This window comes from Thunnus thynnus, chromosome 19 (assembly GCF_963924715.1).
Source record: "Thunnus thynnus chromosome 19, fThuThy2.1, whole genome shotgun sequence".
NCBI lineage: Eukaryota > Metazoa > Chordata > Actinopteri > Scombriformes > Scombridae > Thunnus > Thunnus thynnus.
Genome location: NC_089535.1, coordinates 24,989,234 through 25,006,328, shown reverse-complemented (window position 1 = coordinate 25,006,328; position 17,095 = coordinate 24,989,234).

The following is a 17,095-nucleotide window of genomic DNA, read 5'->3' as shown; positions in this document are numbered from 1 at the left end:
GAATTATGAAGTCTAATTTACAAAAGCCCCAGTTGCAGCTTGTTGTTATAAAAGACTAAAAGAACCAGCAATGTTCACATTTGAGAAGCTGGAACCTGTGAATTTTTTATCATTTTTGCTTAAAAGTGACTCAAATGACTATGTGATTATAAAAAACAAATTACTAATTCAATTTAATATCAAAAATGACAATATTTTTAAACCAGTAATTTAGAGTACAGGATTATTTGCCTGTGTTTCATTTAATACATCTTCAGAATAACTTTGCAGAGTCTTTTATTTTTAATATTCTTGGCTGAAATTTGCACTACAAAAAAATAAATAAAATGCAACCTAAATGAGATAATACTTCTCATAGAAATTAGATTTGGGCATCACAGCCTGGCCATTGGAAACAGCTCATAGTGAAACATATCAAAACATACTTTTAAATGTGTTTGTGAACTGCGAGTTTGAGCAAGTCTGATGTTTCAGTATGTTTTATTTAATGAATCCCAAGAAGACTCTTGCAATGACTCCCAATGGGTTTTTTTCCTCTATTCCCAACAAAAATTCATAATATGAAACCCACTATATGGCCAAAAATATGTGGTTATACTTTAGTGCTTTCTGATCTGGGGCTATTCTTCACTGTTTGAGTAAGACCAATTAGTTCCAAAGAAGGAAAATCTTAATGCTACACCTCATATGTATATTTTAAGACAATAACAATAGTGTGCTTCCAACTTCACTTCCAAAATTGCTTTATGATCTACTTTACGTCTAAAATTACATCTAAAAAGTTCGAGTTCACCTCTTTAGAGCATTTTCCAAACCCATTTATGATGGATGTAGTAGTTGGTGTGTTCACATAGTAAACCAAACATGAAGTCAGTTTTCTATGTACATCATTATGACCAAAAAAATTGATAAACGTTCCTTTAGGGTCAAATTAGGGCAAGTATGTTGAGACAGTATTGTGATGTAAATCAGTTGCTCAGTTGCTAATTGCATCACTGTACTACCTAACATTTAGACCTGACTTCGACCCTTATGGGGATTGTAACACAATTTAATCAAATCTAATGAGCACCAAATATGACTTGTCAGCTTTACCCTTCCTCTCTTGTATATCCGTGGCTTTCAAAGTTTGGCTTGGCACCAAGAATTCTTGCACAGCATCCCGCGAGCAACCAAATTCATGAAACTGTCAGAGCCAACAAGAACCAGCTGCCAGGTGTAGCACCGGTGGCATTTCAGTGATTGGTGGGACATGTGGTAACACCGGTATGTAGGCGATACGGGCAATGTCACTCCAAAGATCACCTGAAAGCAGTCATCAACATTTACTGACATTTCTCTGCTCTGTGGAAAAGAAATAGATTTCTGGCAGGTGGTTTGTTGAGATGCAGCTTGTAGCACACATTATACTGATATGTGTATAAATTTCACAAATATGAAGAGTTGTACACCAATATGAAAAATATATAAAAATGTCTGTCTTATCTCAAAAACTAAACTTTTACATTTCATTTTAATTTTGTGTTTATTTTTCCCAGAGAAAGTTATCTCATTTTCGGACAAAACTTTTGATATAACAGCATATTTCAGCATCACCTCACTGAGCTAAATCTAAAATATCCCTTCTCCATATTGGGTATGCATGCACTTGTAGATGTTATTACACCACTGCTACTTCACAACTCTCTGCTTCTCCTAATTAGCAGACAGCCTGCGGAGAAGTGTAAGGCTGAGGTGACTCTGCATTGGCGGTGGCTGGTAATGATGGATCACAGGCGCCTGTGCCAACCCAGCAGAGCGGCACAGGCAGGACTCCGTGGAGAGAGAGCTGCAAAGAGATCTGCATGTTAGCTACTGATTCCATCTTGTAATGAGTCGAAGAATCTCTGTTACCATTTTAGACTTTATAAATAGTGTTAAAAAAATCATTAAATACAAGAAACAATACGAGATGAAACCATATGAGATTAAATTGTTTCGAATGCAAACATTTAAATTTAAGAATTTTCTTGAATCCAGCAATTGAAGCTCGATATTATTGAAGATGAGTGATTCAACACTTCTTTGTAGGCTTCTTGAAACAAGTAAACTGTTGCACCACAAGCAGTTTTTACACTACTCCACTGAAAATGGATCTTGTGCTGATTAACACTCACTGATCCATTTGTTCAGTATGTTCCAAAGACTCATAGTTTCTCCAAAACACAGCACATACAACAGTACTTGTGTGTCACACACTCATCTCCTTGTACTTCCTCTTAACTCTGGAGTATATTGAGCCACTTCTTTTCACAGCATCCTTGTTTGGAACATCGTGACTCCTCCAACGATGGAGAAGTCAGTTATGTAGTGGTTTGAGAGGTTTGAGAGAAAGTAGCACAATTTAGTTTATCTGCATATTTGGGTAAAAATGGTGGTTCTAGAAACTTGGTGGTGTGGTGACTATTTGCACTAGTTGGTGAACTACTGTGGTCGGTTAGCTAACCATTACCACACTTGCTGGTCAGGAACATACTAGTGTGTCAGTCACAATAACTCTCCAAAGCTAGCTAGATTTCTAACTTAGCAAGCTAGCTAGCTTTGGAGACTTGGCTACTAGCTCAGTAGCATACCAAAATCCTGTACAAGTAGAAACTTTTGAACAGGCACATTATGTATTATGGCTCCTCTGGATTTGGTAATTTTCTCAGTGTTACATTGTATAATAAGCAAGCACTACTTAGTATTCTAATTAGTGCCCTAGTGCTATAAGCACTCATTTTCAATTAACGTCAACAACAGATGAAACCAAAATCATGACATTTTTATGCTTGTAGTCTTTGAATGCCTAATCACCCTGTCATTCCAAACAGAATATTGTTTCATATTGTTTCATATGTTTCATATTGCATCAGCTGGCACAGGCAGACTTTACTACTGGTACATTGGCAATCTCCTGGGGCCCATAACAGCCAAAGCCCTCCAAATGAGCTTAAAAAAAAAAAAAAGAAAAAAAAGGATGTATAAACCAACATGTTAACTCAAAGTTATGCCCCAAAATATTTCACTAACAAAATTGCCCTACTCAGACAAAAGCAGACAATTCCAGCTCACTGTATACCTGGGGACCATTCAAGGCAGACTGATTTGGCAGTTGATGGTGGAGTTTACACAACAAAAATGAAAGACATTCCTCTGAGTGAGGCAGAGAAGAGATGTAAGGAGGAGGAAATCAAGAAGCAAATTGCTAAACTCCCAAAGGGAACATCTTTGTGTCTCTACAGTCGACTCTGCTGGAGGGGGAAAAAAACCCCATAAAAACAACCACTTGTGAAAAGATGTGATACAAGTGGGTGGTGTGATGGTCAAAACAAATAAGGAAAGAAAAGAGGGACAGTAGAAGGTAAGGAAGCCCAGACTGTGTTTGCTTTCAGTCTCTAAAATATGAAGTCGGCTCCTGTCAGAGGGATGAAAAGAGAGCTGGCTATTGGCAGCTGTCAAATGAGGTCAAAAATGTCTAAAACTTGAAGTTAACACATGTAGAAATACTCCCTGCAAGTCAAAAGCCCAGGCCTCTTTTTAAGATCTATGAAGTCCCTTTAAGACACACACCTTGTTACATGAATGTGATGTCAATTTTACAGTTTTGATCTCATGTTTGTAGATGTGCCACAGGGTCAGGTTTTTATTTTTTGGTGACTTTTAAAAGTTCAGACACGGCAAGTTCTAAACTGAAAGTGAATGCCTTCAGATTGTACACAGAGAACGAAAATCACATCTTATTCCACCTTGTTAAAACCAATGTAATAAATATATCATTCAATTATCGTTTCTCATGCACAAATAAAATCAGGTTTGTATAATAAACCACAATATGCCATGAATGAGCCACTTTCTGTTGCTGAGGAAATTCTTCTCTTGGATCAGTTTATAAAAAATATTCTTCCTCTTGCAGTGTGGTGTTATAATTAACCAACAGTATAGGTCTAAAATTCAGCCAGCAAAAAATACTTACAGTTATGTTTACACCATCTAGCAGCCATAGTAATGCACTCCAGAATGACCCATAGGATGGTAATTTGCTGCTTTCCAAAACCGTTACAAATCAATGTTAAAAAATAATTATGTTTTATGGTGTTACAATGCTGTGGTTAAGGTCTGGTCAGGTTTAGGCACAAAAAATACTTGGTTTGGCTAAAAATTATTACTTGAAACATGGTTTATAGTTCCTTAAAGTTACTCAACCTTTGTCATCATGGCAACAATAAACACTACAACATTACAGTTTTTAAAAAAATGTCCGGACTCAAGGTTGGAAACATGACACTCATTGTTGGAAACAAGAAGCGAACAGCAGTCTCCTGCAGCAAATTCCTCATTTCTAACCACCCAACCCACCTCCTCCTAAGAGGGAAAAATCATCTCATCAGGTCACCTTATATTGACATCATCTGAACTGCATCACTTCCCCAGGTCATAATTACTAGGGCTGTTAGATGGCTGAAACATAACTATAGGTAATTTTTGCTGGCATGAATTTCAGACCTATACTATAGTTTTTCTTGTGAGGACAGCTATATATATATATATATATATATATATATATATATATAAAAAACTCTCACACAAGCATGGTAATAATTAGACCAACTGATAAATCTAATAAATGATGATTAGTTGATGGTGTGATGATAATGAGAATGTATTAGTGGAAGCAGGGTGAGCTTCCCGCGCGCTCACAGTGGTCATTAATTAAGTCTTCAGCAGCAAAATGATCTTTACTTTTCAGCTTACCAACACTCCAGGGCCTCTTTTATTTTTTCTCTGTATTTATTATCAGAGGTTTTACAGCACTTTACAAAGCAAAATAAAGACTTTATTTCATGTATTATCCTGGAAAGGTCAGACATACCAGAAGAGTGGAGGCCCCTGGCAGCAAATCACAGTTTTTTTTTTAAAGCTTTTGCTCAAGGACACTTCAACAGTGAGTGACACATTGATCGCTGTAAAGATGAAATGTGTTATTTCCACGTCGCATGATGCCCTCAGTAACTATCAGATCTCCCTGCTGTCACAAACGGACACCTTGGTCTCATTCTTTATTCTTCTTTATTTCCCTGCACACAGGCTCATCCCTCACCAGTCTCCTTGAAGACAGATTTAGCCTCCAAAGGTGATATATTTGTTTAGTTAATCTCCTTTACAATCCTGAAAGCCCTCGCTGGTGAATTGTCAGTGAGGATTATTGGGTAAATCTGTGATGGGCTGCTTGGATTGGAAGCAGGGGTCACATTTTTCTAAGAAGGTATAGGAGTTTCTTCACTAGTCTTGGCGATTGTATTTTTCATGCAGAAGTTAAGGAGTTGTTCAGCCCCTTTGGACACAAAAAACATGTCAAAGCAAGTGTCTTTCAAAAACCAGTAATTATTGATCTAAAAATAACAATTTTTCTACTCCTGGAGAAGCCAACACTTTGACATTGACATTTACCTGACAGTAGGAACATACAAAGTGAATAAATTCCTCTCCGTCCCTGGTTTGTGTCACACAATGGATGTGGCTGCAATGATTTATAGAAAGCTTGAATGGGAGCTGGCAGTGATAGCTCAAGGTAATCAGTGTTTCATGGCGCTGAGGTCCCTGGTTATTGTAACCTTGTCATGACAAAAACAAAAGATTCGCATAATGGACTGAGCTGAGCTCATGGAGAACAGAACTCAATCTATCCCATCTACAAAGAAGGGTTTGCCGTGTGAAAACACTGTATCGGCAGCATTTTCAGACTTTCAGACTAGCATGAAAGGTCTTTAGTCGAGCGATGAAGATGAAGTTAAAGCACGATCTTACGATAATGATTGCCACCTCTGTGGGAACAATAGACTAAATTTGTGATCTTTCTTGTTTTCTCCTTTTGAAATTCCCATAAACCACATCTGTATTGACTGTGACACCTTTTTTGTCTGCTAATACCTCTGGAGGGCTCGGCAGCATTTTCACAGTAAAGAAGCTGTTTCAGTGCAGCTGAACAATTATTTGTCCTAATATCCAAATTGCAATGTGAAAAAACACAGCACTGTAATGTTTACTGCGCCACAGGGTATCAGTCTGATATCAAAACATTGTCAGACACTACTTACCAGAAATTTGTCATTATAGTGCAGTGCCCATTCAAAACGTACCTGTTCAGAACAGGCTTATTGTTTCTCGAGAAATAATAAGAAATAAGACATAATAAGAAATTATAATAATATTATATCTCATTTTACTGCCTCTGCCTCTGTTTTTTCTCCTGTGTGCACTCATTCTTCTCTCTTGAGCAGTTTAACAGAGCGGGGCATGTGCCTTTGTCCCGCTTAGCAAGTCAGAGCCCAGAAGTCGAAGCCCCACCCTACCATGATGTGACAGTATTTACATAAAACGGCCCCCGCCCCACTCAGCCACAGAGCTGAGCAGCTTGCTGTTGGCTTGTTTAATTCAAAGTTATTTAATCATGTTGCGTGTCCAAACAACTTCACACTCAACACTGCACTTCCTTGGGTCCCCAGCAATACATCCACCAGGTATGAAGTAGATCGGATGAACAGTTGTCAAGATATGTGAAAGACAAACATACATACATACATACAGAGATTCCTTGCTTTATATAGAGAGATTATAATAACTGGCCAACTATGCAGCTGTAAGTCGATAAATATAACAATATTTTCAAATGTCATTGTTATATTTGAGTATTATGGAGTAATGTAGGTGTACCACTAATGTAATATCTTATTAAATGTGGGATAAATTAGTAATTTTTATTTTGTTGTTTGACTGTTCTCTAACTAGTTTGTTAAAAAATAACCCTGGGAGGACCTCAACAAAAAGTAACAATGTTATTTTATCTGATTCTACTCATGTAGAAACAAGAAATATTTGTGACAAAAAGTATCAAAGGATTGTTTTTAACATTTAATCTTTTTTCAAATTTTAATTTCATACACAAATGCACGGAAATAGTGAAAAAAAATCCTCGAACACAAGATGAAGTCTTGAAGTGTCTTGTTTTGTTCAACCAACAGCCTGAAACCCAAAGATATTCAATTTACAGTGATTAAACAAACATCAAAGTAGAACATCCTCACATGTGAAAAGCTGTGACCAGAATATATCAGGCATTTTTGATGAACAAACGATTTAAAAGATACATTTTCAATCAACAAAATGATTCATTGGCATTGTTCCATAACTAGTCATATTGCTGTGTTCTGTAATTGATCTTTCCATTTTCAATGTATCACAATGAAACATCATGTCTTAAAGCTGTGAACTTTTGAGACTGTCCTTACCAGAAAAATGACAACATCAGTCATTTGTTCAAACACGTAAAATGACCTCTATTTACGTTTTCCTGATAATCAATGGAAGTAGCGTGATGGTGTTTTACTGCTGCAAAACCATTTAGGGAGGTGTGGAGGGAGTGTGAGACCATGTTAACATCACACAGCTGCTACAAAAAGTAAATCCATGGTTTAAAGAATACAACAACAATCTGTCCCTAACCATAACCTTTTGTATCATTCGGCTATGAGAATTTGATGCAACTCTACAGGAGGTAAATAAAATCTAACATAGTAGCAAAGCTATTGTTTTGAATGGGTTTTATGAACTTGTGGTGTTTATCTAGTTCTTATACGACCATGAAAACTTTAAATCCAAGAAAAATGCAAAAATTCCCAAGTTGGAGTTCACAGCATTTCATATATCAGAATAATTATGTGATTTTCTGCAAACATTAAGGCCAATTCTAAACAATAGTTTGTCCTTGAGAGTCTATTACTGTGGTGAAACAATAAGCCCTGCTGCGCTAGCAGAGCCATTAGCTTTGTATTGCCTCTGCCTCTTATTGGCACTTTATGAATATGGTTTGTATTTCATCTGACAATTTAGTCAATGAATAAAATTACAATATCCAGTTTCTTTGTTTCTCTGCCCCCTGACGAACTGTGATGGAACTTGACTATTCTTATCTTCATCAGGCTGGGTGATGGTACATGATCATGTGATCTATTCTCTAACATTATGGCTTCATCATAGTGTGTGTATGGATGTAAATGTGGTCATGAATATATATGTTGATTGTTTTCTCATGATAATGTGACCATTACACTCTCTCATGGCTCCTCGGAGTGTTTACACATCAGTGTGTTATTACAGTTGATGGTGATACTGAAATGATTCTTCACTTCTTGTCCCCATCCACTGGCTGGTCAGCTAGTGGGGAATCATAGCCTTGCTAAACGACACTTCGGCAGGGTGGACTTTTGCAGGGGCTTTAAATACACCTAGTTGTGTATTATTGCATAACACAAAGAATGAGATCATGAGGATTTATATAGTATATATATATAATATAATATATAGTATATCTATATATAATAGTGTTTTTATCCAAAGCACTTGATAATGTGCCTTTCATTCACCCATTTATACAGTGAGCTACCAAGGCACTGGTCTAACCATTGGGAGCAATTTGATTTCAGTGTCTTTCTCAAGGACACATTAAAATGTGGACAAGAGGAGCCAAGCATCTAACTGCTGAAGTGAAATATGAGACTTGAAAAGACCTAAAGCCACTATACCAATATACTAAACACCATGTTGACTATAGTAGATGTAAAAGTCAGTGCTAAAAGTAGTGATGGTGGTGGTGGTGTTAGTAATATCAATAATTGTTGTATTGTAGTACTAGTAAGAGCAGCATTAGTAGTTGTAGTATTAGTATTAGGCTAATGGATGTCGTTAGTACCAGTGATTCTAGTAGAGTTGTTGTTGAATTAATAATAAAACTAGCAGTTGTAACAGCAGTAGCAGCAACTGACAACTGTAGCAGCAGCAGGAGTATGGGTAACACTTACAATAAGGTACACAAAATTTTGAGTAGTTACCAGGGAACAAATGAGGAACAAATGAGGAACTAACTGCTAGTAAACCATTAGTTAACAGGCAGTTCTTGAGCAACTCCTAATCAAATTTCATAGCTAATCATTAATTAACGATTAGTTAATTGAGAAACGAGTGAGGAACAAATCAGGAATAACCTGATAATTGATGAAATGTTAACAAGTACTTTCCTAATAATTCCTAATTGAGGACTATATAATAGATACTGATGAGTTACTAGAGAACAGACTAGGAGATCCTATATTCATGAATCATTAGGTAATGATTAATTAGTTAGTTCTTCATTCGTAGTAGTCATAGTAATAGTTGTTGTAGCAACAGCAATAGCAGTTGTAGCACCAGTAGCAGCTGTAGTTTTTGCAGCAGCAGTACTGTTGTTTTAGCAGTATTAGTTGTATTAACAGCAGAAGCACTCATAGCAGCAGCAGTAGTTGTATGAGCAGCAGTGTTACCAGTTTTAGTAGCAGCAGTAGCAGGTGTTATTGTTGCAGTAGCAGTAGTATCACTAATAGCAGTAGTAGTATTTTTGTTGTATTTGTAACAATTGACATATTGATAACATTTATGATGATTGTTTGATGATGATTAATTTTATTATTGTCAACACTACCATTGCTGGTGTTAGTAGTAGTTTTAGTGCTAGTAGTGGTGGTATATACTGCATATAGGTTTTCACTAGTGTCTTGTGTGCTGACTGTGTGTGTGTTTGTATTCATGAATGAATGACAGTATGTTTTCACAAGCTGGCATTAGCTTGTCATCCTATTAGCTGTGGCTTTAATCCAACAAAGAGTGTAAAAAATAAGAAGTTATTGGTTCAGAGATGGTGTCAACAGTTCTGTTTTAGCCTCAGTGACACTGCAGCACTCTGTGAAGCTTTTTATATTGCCACCTTCTCTTCAACCATCTTCCTGTGTAAGGGTGGCAGATAAGAGGAGAACAGATGAAAGATGATGATGATTAAAATAATACGCCTCTTATCGTGGCACAGAAAGCCTCTCCGTGCCCACTGAAGAGCCCGTTTCAGGCGGTCGATATTGCCTCTCTGTTAAAAATGAAAAGTATTGATCTCTTTTACCTCAAGCCGCTCAGCTGATTGAGCCTGAGAAAATATGTATCAGCTGCCAAACCTCACAAGCAGGGCCCAAAATGATAAACCAGATGGAATAGCTCAGAGTTCATCTGAGGGGACCGCATTTCTTGTCAATATGATTTCAGGGAGGATAGCTAAGTCGCTTGTCCTGTCCAGTCCTGTAAGTCACACTGATAACAGCTTTATCTCTGCGACACCCCTGTCCTCCATCACACCTGGACATCCTCCAGGTTTCAGATAGACCTGCATGCTTTTGGGAGTCCAGACGTGACCTCTTGTTTACACACACATGTCTAACCGGAGCCGGTGAGGTGTCTAAATTGAAGCAAAGGCCGCTCACTCCCACAGTAATCAGTCTGGGAAACAGCCGTGGACTATCAGAGTCAGCCCAGACACAGCTTGTCATTGAGCAAAAGGTAACATGGTGACAGACTGAGCTCTGTTTTCACCAGGACTATAGTTCCTTTCATAAACGCCTGCTCTCTGAGCTCACAGCTGGATGATTAGATTAGTGTGACCTGTAATCGAATGACAGGGTCCGGTGACACACAAACAAACAAACACACCGCAGTAGGTGATTTCTTCTCTTGGCTCCATATCACAACATCACATGCGCATACCAACACACTCAGATATGTCGGATAAATCCCGAGCATGAGCTATTCACTCAGATCTCCTGAGTGAATAGTTCCAATCACTGTGTCCGTGTGTTTTCTGGAATATGAGATAATGAGAAAAGTGGAGAGCGAGACAGAGAGGCAGAGGTCACCTGTTCCATACTGATGAGGACATTGATCGCAGTGTGCTAGTTTCAGGCTGAGCAACTGGGACTGTTTAGAAACGGCTTCAGTCTTTTTTTGTCCACCTTTACTGTATTCTTAAAGATCCCCTCCAGATATGTTAAGATATTTAAAAAAAAAGATAATAAATTACTATAATAAATAGTGTCTAGTATGGTTTTTGCACAAAAAGTTCAATTACCTAGTTAGAAATTCTTAAAATGACATTTCAAAATCTATGAAAATTCAAATATTTTTCATTTCAAAAGTTTAACTGCTGGAAAAAAAAATGTTTCCAACTTCACTTCACAATTTTCAGTGTATGTGTACTGAGGGCTTCCAGTATTCACATCAAGCTTGTGTAAGTTGCATACTGGACTAGAATTGGCTCCAAACTGCTTGTGATGTCATAGATCATGGTTTTAGGAACACGTCCTAAACTCGGATTTGGGTTGAACACAGAGAAACTTTCCACTCTCTGCTGAATGCTGAAGCTGAATGTGAAAACAGCCTTCAGGTGTCAAACTCATCACATACATCATTCTGCACAATGAAGCTCAAATATCACAATGAAGTACCAATTAACACTTTTTTTGAGTTGAGGGGGACTTCAATTTGGATCCCACTTTGACAGAGTTGCTGTTTTTCCTAGGTGTCCACAAAAATTTAATAAAATACCTCTAAGTGTTGCTCCTCCCATTTTATCAAGGATCCTTTGGGAGCTGACTTGTGTGAACTTGGGGTAGACAATAATTCCAGTATGCTACGAGCAGCTGCAAAGTAGCTGTAAGTTATCATTTCCCTCCTACAACTATTATGTGTGTCACCAAACTTAGCTTTGAATTTGTTTAGGTGAGAAATGAACAGCTTACATTTCAAATATATGGTCAATTAGTGTCGCTGGTCATTCCGGGGTAGAAGAGTCTTATGTAGACAAGCCCTTTGATAATTCACTGGTGGTGTCTGTGTTCCATCAGATAGCTATCCATGACCACGTTCGGTAGTAATACAGTCCTGAATCAGGGCTAGATGAGAACAAAATGCAGAACAGACCAAACAGACAACAGAAAATAAGTGCAATGATTTTGCATACAAAAAAAAACCCATTAAAAAACAAACTGAAATGACAAATGTGTCAAACAGAGGTGAAAGTCATACTGATTTGTGCTTTTGAAGAAGTCTTAGTGCTGAAAACCTTGATATATGCATGTGTAACAGCAGAAATATTACGACCAGGGTGAAGGGTTCAGCACACAGTAGGCCCAGCCATAATATAATCGCATAAAAGGAGGGGGCTTACACAGCCTTGAAATAGCATCAACTCATGCATACAAAATATATGGGAGTATTGGGATTATTACAATATATAGAATTAAATCTGCTTAAATGAAATGTCTCTGGTCTCTGAAGGTTTAATACATGTGATACTCCAATTAACTTCTATTAGTTCTGACATGGAGTCTTTTACACCTTTTCCTGACACACAGGGTTGTTGGCAACCGAACAATAAACTAAATAGCAGACAGCACTTTCAATGAAGATGCAAGCTGAGCCACCTCGGGCTAAAAAATCAGTTTCCATCTGTTTCAGTGAGTACTAAACCTCTGAACACCTCAATATGCTTCAGATGAACAAGCTTGTGTCGTTCAACTGTATCTAAAGGCAAAAGTCTTTATACCTGAATGTCCACTCTCAGAGTGAGGTTAAAGGCCTGCCATCATAGCCTCCTCCTGCCTTCTTGATCTCTCTTCAAGTGTCTTTATGGTGTATTTATAGGCCAGATGCAATAAATCCTACAAATGGAGCTAACCGCACACACATTTGGACAGTCTCTCCTCAAGGCATTCATGCTGTTGCACTTGTTTGTTAACATGGAAAGTGAGTTTAGTAATTGCGTGAAGAATGAAAACAAGAGCTTGACAGACGTTAAAATCCTGCCTACTTTTACCTCCATACACCTGGTTAAAGGGGACGTAATTGTCAGATTGTCTGTCTTGGAAAGTTATACATATTTTTCAGCAATTGGAAATGGAGTTTCAGACACGGTTTTGAAGCATAGTGAGGCCTTTAAGAGCCGATATTGGTCTTTCAGTTTGCATATTTTGTTCACCCTGGGATAAAGGCAGGGTGGCCCCCTTCTGTCACAACCAGAACTATATAGGTTGTAACAAAATCAATATTTTTATAAAATAGGTTAAAACATTTATTAACTTAGTATAAGAAAAATCTAATCAATATAAAAAAATATTAATTGGGTTCACCTTTTCTGGGACAATGAACACAGAATGACACTCCTGCAACAAGAAGTGAGACTCGTTAGAGTAGAATTGTCCCTGAAACTAAGGTAAACAAATGAATGAACAACTCTGTCTCTACAAAGTAATGTTCATATGATACTAATTTGCAACAGCAAATGCATTTTGAGAGGAACATAACATTGCCCTGATAACGTTTTTTATCAAACATAATTAGGAAACATTAATTAAAATATCAGGCAATTTGCAATTTATCAGAAAAATGTTCACCAACAACATATTTCATTTGCTTCCGTACAATATTACAATACAATATCTGATCGTGAAAACTAAAGCATCATTCATCTTTTTTATGGTTTCGTTTAGGCCCTCAAAGCCCTTCATTAAGGTTCGTTACCTTATTAGAATTTAACTGAAACTACAATCTTTCACTAATCGTAACCAAAGAACTTTTGTTGCGTAAACCTCATGATGTGAACCTTGGTCTTTAGTGTCAAAGTCCTGCACTTTGTAAATATTTGCAATACAAATAAGAATGGATTGTGAGTTAATGTATATTGTCTGATTAAGGAGAAAGAGAAGGAAGAAATAACAGACAGCAGTTTTGACTGATGAGAAGATGAGGAATGAAAGGAAAAGGAGCAGCAAGAGGTGAGAGAGAGCCAGAAGAGGAGAGGGTGAGGGAGTAGGGGGGGAAATGGTATTGAAAAAGAATGAAAGGGAAGCGGAGAAGATTTAAAGATGTAAGAGGAGAGGGGAGCAGAAGATGCAAGAGAAAGGTTTTGTGAAATCTGAGAGTGAAACTGGAGGAGAAATAAAAGCGGGAGGACAAAGATACGTTAGAGTAAGAGGAGAGCATAAAAAAGCACGAGAACGAGGAGCGAGAGATAGATGGCAAAAGGAAAACACTCAAGCGGGAGCAGGCAAAGGAAGGAAGAAAAGAAGGATGAGCGGGAGATGAGTGACAAGGAGGAGGAGGAGAAGTGCTCGACTGGCATTGAGGCTCCAGGCTGCATCGGCAGCTCTGCCTGCAGGTCATGGAGGCCACAGCTGAATCCACAGATGTTCCTCAGTCAGGAGGATCCGACTGTGACCTCCTCCCTGAAAGAGGAGGTGATTTATCACAGAGGCCATAAATCAGCATGTCTGACCTCCCCTGCACACAGCTCACGCCCCGAACTGTTTACTCTACCGCCCCAGCTATCCATTATGTAGCAACTCTCAGATTCAACAGCAACAGATATACTGATGATATACTGGTCAAAGTCGCCCTGAGTGTGGAGATGGACTGCTTTATATGCTGCACAAACAGGGAAGTTAAATGTCAAAAAAGTGCTTTTTTCTAAAGGTGCTGAATGCATTCACACTCACCTAGGCAGAGACATTAAACAAGATTTTCTTTGGAACGGTGAGAGACCTAAGACGATCGATCTTTGTCTTTGTTTGACCAAAACTAGTTTTTTTTAACATCATCACCAGCATTTTAACAGTGATCAACGGACAAAAGTTCTACTCTAATGTCAAAATGTCACTCAACTAAACACAAATGGTTCAACTAAATCATCAGTGGTGCAGCCAGTTGCTTTTGGAAGTTGCATTACAAGCTGATGGAGGTCACCTGTTGGGAATGGCATGAGGAGTAACAGGTGATTTTTGGGTAACACTTGCATAAGACTGACATGACAGCATCATGACCATGACCTGACACCTGTCATGAACATGAATCTTTATGACTGGTGTCATTAAGTGTCATTTGGTCGATTATGTCATTTCAATGCAAAGTTGACACTGTTTGAGATGTCTTTGTTATGACAGACAACATAACCTGTCATAAACACGCCATAGCAGGCCTAACTATCAAACTTAAAGAAACTATTTAGCTTTATGTGTTAACATTACATTAAACTATCATATGTGGCTGGTTTTGACATCAGCTGTCATGAGACCATTATAATTGTGTCATAAATATTTTCCTTGACCTCAACTACAGTGGTACAATTTGGACTAGTCATAAAGATGTCATTAAGTTTTATTACACTTGTTAAATGCTTTTTCAACAGTGTAATGAATAATTCCATTGACCTCAATTACAGTCGTATAATTCTGTCATTTCATATCGACGTAAATGTTATAACAGTGTCAACTGCAGTTATAAGGTCTTCATATAAGTAACATGATGTGTTTTGGCACTTGTGATGTAGATATTGGAAAATACCTTAAAAAAGAAATAAGGAGTGTCACAACCTCTAATGTCTAGGAGAACACAGGGAGTAACACAACCAGTTTACTGAAAACCCTTTGCAAAAATGGCAAGGCTGCTGAAACACTTTCAAAGTGTAATAAGGAATACCAGTTATTAACAAAAAAAGGATGATTAACAGAGATAAACTGACTGAAATAGCAGAAAAGGAAGCAAATAAGACATCAGGGTCTTCAAGGCCAAAACAACAAACAAAAACCCCACACTAATTAGAAAATAAAGTCTCACTAGATCTACAGAAAAGAAAAACAACACTAAGCTCCCTGGCTAACCACAAAACAGAAGAAAAAGGAGAGCAAACAAGGAGTTAAGACATAGTTTTTCCTTTATTGTATTTGCACAACTAATGTTTCATAAAAATATATACATATGTCCTCAAGCAGAAGGTTCCAGAAGGTGAGATAATAGACACTTTCATTGTTTTAGACTTCTTAAAAAATGATAAATAGATGTTAGAGGATGATACTATACAAATCAGTCTTCAAATAAACAATTAAAAGAAGAAAAGTTTACCTTTATATTCTATCAACATTCACTCTCAGTACCTACAACCCTTTTTCAACAATACTACTTCAAAATCTACTCTTCACCAAACATGCTGGCCTCAGTTATTTGCAATGCTGAAGCTACATTACCGTTACATTAAAAATACACAATATGGGCCATAATGGCTGCCAAACAACATTACCAACTTCAACAAACTAAAACCCAAACCCAACAAGTTTTAAACACCTACATTTTGATATTTACTTGACTTGTTTTTTTACATCATGGAAAAGCTGGCCCATGACACCATTATAATTGCGTACAGCTAACCAGTGGTGCCACTCTACCATTTTGCCATACTTCCAACTTGTAATTCTGCCATGCATGTTCAACATGCTGAGTATGAGCACCAGTGTCTGGGCAAACAAAGTCCCACTTATGGCAGTCACAATACTGGCCATTTACTGACCATATCTGTACTGGGAAAGCTGTCCTATGTAGGCATGCCACTCATCAGTGAGGATGGATGTTCTGGGTCTGATATGTCACTGAATTTGGCCTATAAGGGTTTGATGAGTCTCCAAATGGGTGTTCTGTAATTACTATCAACCTCCAGCACCCCGAAAACCCACTAGCATTCACAGCACCAAGTGTTACCACATTGGGCCATGATGGTACTGAAAAGTAGGGGTGCGCAAAAAAATCGATTCACATAAGAATCGCGATTCTATCTCTGCCGATTCCTAATTGATTCAGAAATTCCAAGAATCGATTCACATTTTTCAGTCTTGCCACAATGCTGTTTTCCATTTTTTCATGAATTAGCTTGCTATGATGCCACCCTGGACCCAAATCCAGGGGCAAGAAGGAAAGGAGGTGTGCGTCATGGAGAGGCAGCGAACAATGGAGTACCTGACAGAAAAACAAATACAACCTAGTCCATCAGCTATGAAGGTGATCATTTGGACATATTTTGGATTTTCTTATCTCAAAGGGAAGAAGGAGCTTAATACCATTATCAGGCGCTGTGACGTACTTTCGCAGGTTTGTGCCATTGTGGGCTTATTTATTTGTAACTGCTGTGAAACAGTCAGAAAATAATGTTTTATTGATCTGATTCACCAGCTTCCTCACTAACGTTACCAGCGCTCCCTCTCCTCATTCACTCACTAGCTCGCTTGACCACTGCTTCCCTCTCGTCTTTTTGAAATGAGTCGGGAAGCCGTCAGCAAAGCCTAACTTTACTTTTAACATTATCAAACTAAGAGAAATGTCCTCCCCTCTTCTTAGTAATGTTTTT